The sequence below is a fragment of the Tenrec ecaudatus genome, chromosome 6, assembly GCF_050624435.1.
Source record: "Tenrec ecaudatus isolate mTenEca1 chromosome 6, mTenEca1.hap1, whole genome shotgun sequence".
Lineage (NCBI taxonomy): Eukaryota > Metazoa > Chordata > Mammalia > Afrosoricida > Tenrecidae > Tenrec > Tenrec ecaudatus.
Genome location: NC_134535.1, coordinates 12,724,171 through 12,730,507, shown reverse-complemented (window position 1 = coordinate 12,730,507; position 6,337 = coordinate 12,724,171). Strand labels below are relative to the sequence as shown.

Here is a 6,337-nt window from a genome sequence, read left to right as displayed (position 1 = left end):
GAGAGATAATGGGAAACTGTTAACCTAGTTGCATTTGTCCCTTTGCCAGTGTACACTGTCTGATAAGTTATTGACATCCCTGGTCAATGCTCAGAAGGGATTCACCAGGCTTATTCCTCAGGGGATCCCACAAATGGATTTCCGCTTTTCACTGTCATCCATAACCTTATGCAAACTGGGCGCTCAGGATGTAAGCTCTAGTACCATTCCCTCCTTCAGACTTGGCTTTTAGTATTTATAATCCTTGGATCACACAGGCTAGTATGTATCTTCTATGTGGACTTAACTCACTCATTTAGGTAGCTGCTTGTCCCACATCTGTACTGATGCTTAATTGGTTCTACTGATGCTCAGTTTGTGGTGGGTGCAGAAAACCGGGATAGTGTAGAAAAGCATGTGTTTTAAGTGGAAAAGAAGTCTATGGGGAAAGAATCTGTTAAGCAGAGTTTTCTAGAGAAACAAAACCAGGGCACTGAAGACTAGATAGATGGATGAATAGATAGGTTTATTCAACAAGATGGAATATAACAGCTAATTAATCCACGCAGCAGTACAGAGGGTTCAGCTCAGCTCACTTCTGTGGAATAGTTCCTGTACTGGAAGTCCTTCAACTCATGGGCTGCTGGGTCCAAGGTCAAGGAAGCAGACAGCAGAGTCTGCCCACAGGCAGCAAGCAGCAGGGTGGGTCAGCAACACTGGTAGCTTGGAAGCTCAGTGAAGCAGGCCCGGATGGGAAATCGAATGCAAGCAACGCAAGGCGACAGGATCCACCAGCCTCAGGCTCAGCAATGAACATACCAGCAGCGTGGCGAAGCAGGTCTCAAGGATCCTCGAGCTCTAGAGACAGGATCCATGGATTGGCCTGGCCCACAGGTAGTGTAGCTCACAGGTGTAAGAGAGCTAGCTACAGCAGCAATAGGTTTCAATCACCAGAGGGAGAGGGAGGGCCTTGCAGGGCCATTTAGCTCTGCCCTCAATCAAACTGCAACCTGGTAAGTCCCACGTGTTCCCATTGGCCAGGTTGGCTCAATAAGCCTACCTAACACAGAACCAGGTGGAGAAACAAACTGTTACCGTGGGGTGGTTGCAAGAGAAACCCACCCTCCAGAGGCAAACTGCTGACCGGTTGGGACTGTTGTCTACTGTGTGGCTGCTGCGTCTGTGACCACCGTGGTACATAAGCATGCAGGCCACTGCTGACCGCTCCAGGCTGGGGACCACCCCCACAGCAGCCCCTGGCCCCTTGCCACAAGGCAGAGGTTAGACACCCTCCACCCTTATGACCCCATCAGTTCCTCCCACAACACTAGACCTTGTGCAGACAGCATTCACAATTTGAGGGTGGGGAGGCAGCTATCAGGATCCAAAAACAAGTTCTGTAGAGCCTTGTCTGCAGCTCAGCCAGCAGCCAAGTCTGGTCCTCAGCCTCACAGTCTCGGAGGCTCCTCTGTCCTGTCCGTGGTCTTGGCCTCAGCCGCTGGTCTCCAAACGGCATGCCCTCAGCTCAGCCTCTGTTGCTGCCACCGCGTTAGGCCGGCGTTTCCCACTGCGCGGCTTCTGGATGGTCCCAGGAAGCCTCTGCGCTTTCTGCGTCTGAGGTGGCTCTTAGTCACACAGCCAGGGCCATGGCCACTAAATCTGCCCCACTGCTCCTTCAGCACAGCACATGCCCTATTTGCATAACTCCATCACAGTTACTTGGTGGGAGTTCACAAATACACAATGACTGAGTCAGAATCCCTCAGGCCCTAGAAGGCGGGGTCTGACTGCCCTTAGGGGTTTGGAGACTAAATTCTCATAGAAGAAAGCCTCAGTTTTCTCCTTCAGAGTAGCTGATAGTTTTGAACTGATCTACAGGAGAAAAGTTGTCTGCCCTGTAGGCAAGCAAGACCACCACCTTCCTTCCGCAGTTCATGGCTCACGGGCGAATGAATGCTGATGGGTCGGGTCAGCTGGCGAACTGATGAAGCGATGGCTGGCCTGTCTCCACCTGAGATAAACAGACGCTTCTTGCTCCCTGACACACGCTGCTGCAAACAGCCATTACTTCGTGTCCCCAGCCCCATCCTCCCCTCCCGATTGTGAATGACTTGGCTGATGTGTTAATGCGCCTTTGCAAACCTTCCAAGAATTGTGAACCTGCCCCTTTGTGAAATTCTGTCATGAGTTGCAGGCTGCTTGCAAGAAAGTTCTTTAAACCATCCCCGAGGAAAGTTCTGGGCCCTGGAGTGTCTAGTGCTTCAGAGACCCCTACCCTCAAACTTTGACGATCCCTTTTGTAGCTCTTTATCTGTAAGTTTTCAGATCGTGCCCTCTGAGACCCACTCCTATGGTGAGATGAGAGTCAGACTCAGTAACAGCCCACACTGATCTTGAGGCCGAGAGCCCAAAATCCAACTGTATGTGTTAGGCCGGGTCATCTAGAGAAACAAGTACAGTGGCACTCAGCTATGTGTAAGAGCGCGTTTCCCATCAAGAAGTAATTGTAGATCAGAAAAACAGCCCAGCCCAGTCCAACTCAAGTCGGTAAGTCGGATACGAGTCCCTGTTCAGCCTCACAGTCACCAGCAATGAAGGATGTAGGAAGAGCACCGGCTGGTGGGTGCAGCTTCTTGTGGATCCAATGGTGATGGACGCATCTGCAGTCGGTGTCACAAAAGGTGTTGAAATCAGTGGGTGGCAGGGCAGTTTGCTCTAAGCTTTCACCCAAATACTAGTAGGTAACGTAGCAATTCAGAGCAGCCCCTTTACTCACAAGTACCCCGTCTTTTACTAGTACCCCGGTAACCAAACCCGCTGCTGTCAAATCAATGGCAACTCCTAGGTCCCTGTAAGGCAGCGGTTCTCAACCTGTGGGTCAAGACCCCTTTGGGGATCAAATGACCCTTCAACATGGGCCGCCTAAGACCATCAGAAAACATTTCCCATGGTCTTAGGAACCAAGACACCGCTCCTCTATCCGTCATCAGGCAGGTCCGCCCACATGCAGATACGCCCACCTACGAGTACCCAGCGTGAAGACTGTTACCCATGCTACACCATGCTTCCAGACATTTGTTTGTAATTATAAATAAATATCTTAATGTATAATTACATTGTTTTTGTGATTCATCACTATGCTTTCATGATGTTCAATATGTAACAAAGAAAATACATCCTGCATTATCAGATCATTACATGACGATTCATAACAGCAAAATGACACTGATAAAGTAGCAACGAAAATAATGTGATGGTTGGGGGGTCCCCACCACAGGAGGAACTGTATGAAGGGGTGGTGGCAGTAGGAAGGTTGAGAACCACTGCTGTATGGGATTCCTGAGACAGCCGAGCTTTACAGGAGCAGATGGCCTCATCTTGCTCCTGCACAGCAGCTGGTGGATTTGAACCTCTTGGTTCTGATGTTAGCTACACGATGCTTCTGCCCTCCACGGTGCCTCCAGGGCTCCTTGTCCCCTGCCCACATATAGACTGGCAAGCCAGGGAGAAGGGAGTTTGGCCCTATCCTGTCATTTTGCAACTCCAGGCCCCAACTGTAATCTACAAAGAAGTCAAGGAGCTCGTAAATGACGCATGTTTCCCCCACATAGTGCTGGGTCCACTCTCGGGGACAGGGAGGCCAGCCTACACATCTCCTGACTGAGTGCCTACTGGGCACCAGGCACCCACACGCTATCTTGGATTCCCAACTTGCCTGGGGGTGCTGGGTCCAGTGCTCAGGAGGCGATTTTCCAAGATGGAATATCCCCTAACAAAACTGGACCGGGTTCTCGGGGCTTGGAGCAAAACTGCATTCCTGGAGAGTCACCATGCCCCCGCACAAGGCGAAAAGGTCCTGTGTGGTCATCTAAGGAATGGCGTGAGGTCCTGCTCAGATCATCACAAACAGACCTCTTCCTCCAAGAATGACCCTGGGTGGGCTGGCCAGGCCCCACCTCCACCTACTTCTGACACCCCCCCCCGCCCGAACAATGACATTTGGTGCCCCCACAAATCTCCAAACGGACTTGGGGGGGGGGGGAGAAACAGCCCTGTGACAATCCCAGCACTAGACGACCCCAAGAAGGGGACGACCCTGTTGTTCCAGCTTTGACAAATCACCACGGGTGGGCGTGGCTTTTGTAACATTAAGGGGGCTCCTTTCTGGGTTCTCTGCCTCTGCTTCCTCCAGTCCAGCTAGCCCTGGGATGGGGGCAGGGGACCTGAGGGGCCTCCCCAGGAGATGAAACCCTCCAACTCACTACTTATAAAGACCTGTACTTGCTCGGAGCCATTCTGGCTGGGCCCAGGGTTTGCAGGTGAATCAACAAGCCAGGGAGGTGAGGGGCCACCCCCAGCCCCCAGCCCCCCAGTACAGGCAGAGAGCTGGGTTTACGGTTTCCATCTGGAGTCCCGTTCTTCCACCAGGCTTCTGGTGGCAGGTTTTCAACTGTGATGTTCTATCAAAGAACTGTAATGCCTAGTCCATGCCAAGCACTGCCTGAGGGGTGTGGCTGACCTTTTATTACTTGTCTTTTTATTGATGCAACAAATACTTACGGAGTGCTTTCCTCAGGGCAGGCTGCGTCAGTGAAAAAGCTGCCCATGCCATGACTGACTTCCCGAACGAGAAACCTCTATTTAGCTTGGTCCACCGCTCGTCCGTCAGCTTGTAAGGTGGTGGCTTGTGCGTAGCTGGGTGTCAAATGCCAGCAGGGTCACCCAAAGGGAACCAGCGGAGCTTCCAGACTAAGAATCGACAATGAACAAAGGACTTGGCTCCCCGCTTCAGAGGAAGTCGGGAGGAAAACCTTACCCACAGCTTGGAACCAAAAATGTGTTCACTTGACTAAGCCAAGGCATTTGACTGTGTAGGTCATGACAAACTATGGATAACCTTGAGGAGAACGGGAATTCCAGAACCCGTGATGTGCTCACGCAGAACTTACACATGGACCAAGAGGCAGTTGTCCCAACCAAACAAGGGACTACTTCATGACTTAAAAATCAGGAAAGATGTGCGACAGGGTTGTATCCTCTCGCCATACTTCTTCAATCTGTATGCAAATCATCAGAGAAACTGGCTTATATGAAGAAGAGTGTGGCATCAGGATTGGAGGAAGGCTTATTAACAACTCGGGATAGGCAGATGACACAAACCTTTGCTTGCTGAAATCGAGGAGGACCTGAAGCATTTGTTGATGAAGTTCAATGATGGCAGCCTTCAGTCTGGATTATAACTCAATGTAAAGAAGACCCAAATCCTCACAGCTGAACCAATAGGTAAAATCATGGTAACCCGGAAAAGGTGGAAGCTGTCCAGGATTTCCTCTTGCTTGGATCCACAGACAGCGCTCATAGAAGCAGCAGTTAAGAGATCAAAAGACAAGTTGCATTACGTATGCAAAAGACCTCTTTAAAGCATTACTTTGAGGACTAAGATGTACCTGACACAGGTCATGGCATTCTCCATCGGCTAATAGGCATGTGAAAGTTGGACATTGGATAAGGAAGACAGCAGAATAATTGATGCAATTGAATCAAGGTGCTGGAGAATATTGAAATTTAAAATGCACTGTGATCAAGTAGAACTGCCCTGGGTTTCTGAGACTACACGAATAGGAAGCCTCATCTTTCTCTGAGGGTGGGGTGAAGAGAGTGGATTAGTGATCTGAAAGGCTCACCGGGCGGGGATCTGAGTGGATTATGCCAAATTGTCACGTGCACGAATAGTGCCGAAAGGACCAGGTAGTGTTTCTCCCAGATAACCAATAACTGAAAGTGACTCTCATGGTACCTAACAAACGACACCAAGCGGAAAAAAGCATTAAGAGAAAAAAGAAAGTCACAAGGTGGCAAGGAAACAGAACCAAAAGTTACTGGAACCTTCTCACAGGACAGTCTACTTTTCAGAAGATAGGGGGGTTTCGGGCAGATCGCTACACCCAGGCATCCCGCAAAGTAGGCGGGTCACCTTAGGGGCAACCTTTACCCGCTCAAAAATTCGTCTCACATTAGCAGTGAGGATCCGGGCGTCACCCCGGATCGTTATTTTCCTTACTCATAAGTTTAAGGCATAAGAGTAATTAGTATTCACTCCCTAGGTAATAAGTCGTATTCCTATTAACCCTGTGGTGAATAGTCAAATTGCCCCTTGGATCGATATTCCGTTCACTTCAAGTTTACTTTATGCTTTATTGAAAATTTTATGTTACTTTTCATTTCATTTATTTGTCAGGGGCGAACAGAAGTATGGAGAAACCAACCTATCGTATGCAAATAAGACTCCATCACCGCGAAGGCTCACGGGATCTGGCCCCGCCTCTTCCGGCTCGTGCCTGGTTTATATTGTCGCGAG

The 6,337-nt window shown here is 49.9% G+C and overlaps 1 non-coding gene across 1 annotated transcript; it reads right to left on the bottom strand.

The window, feature by feature from the left end:
• Positions 1 to 5,907: 5,907 nt before the first annotated feature.
• Positions 5,908 to 6,057, bottom strand: LOC142451996 (U12 minor spliceosomal RNA). The gene has a single exon (XR_012785070.1). It is a non-coding gene; the product is annotated as a U12 minor spliceosomal RNA (small nuclear RNA).
• Positions 6,058 to 6,337: the final 280 nt, after the last annotated feature.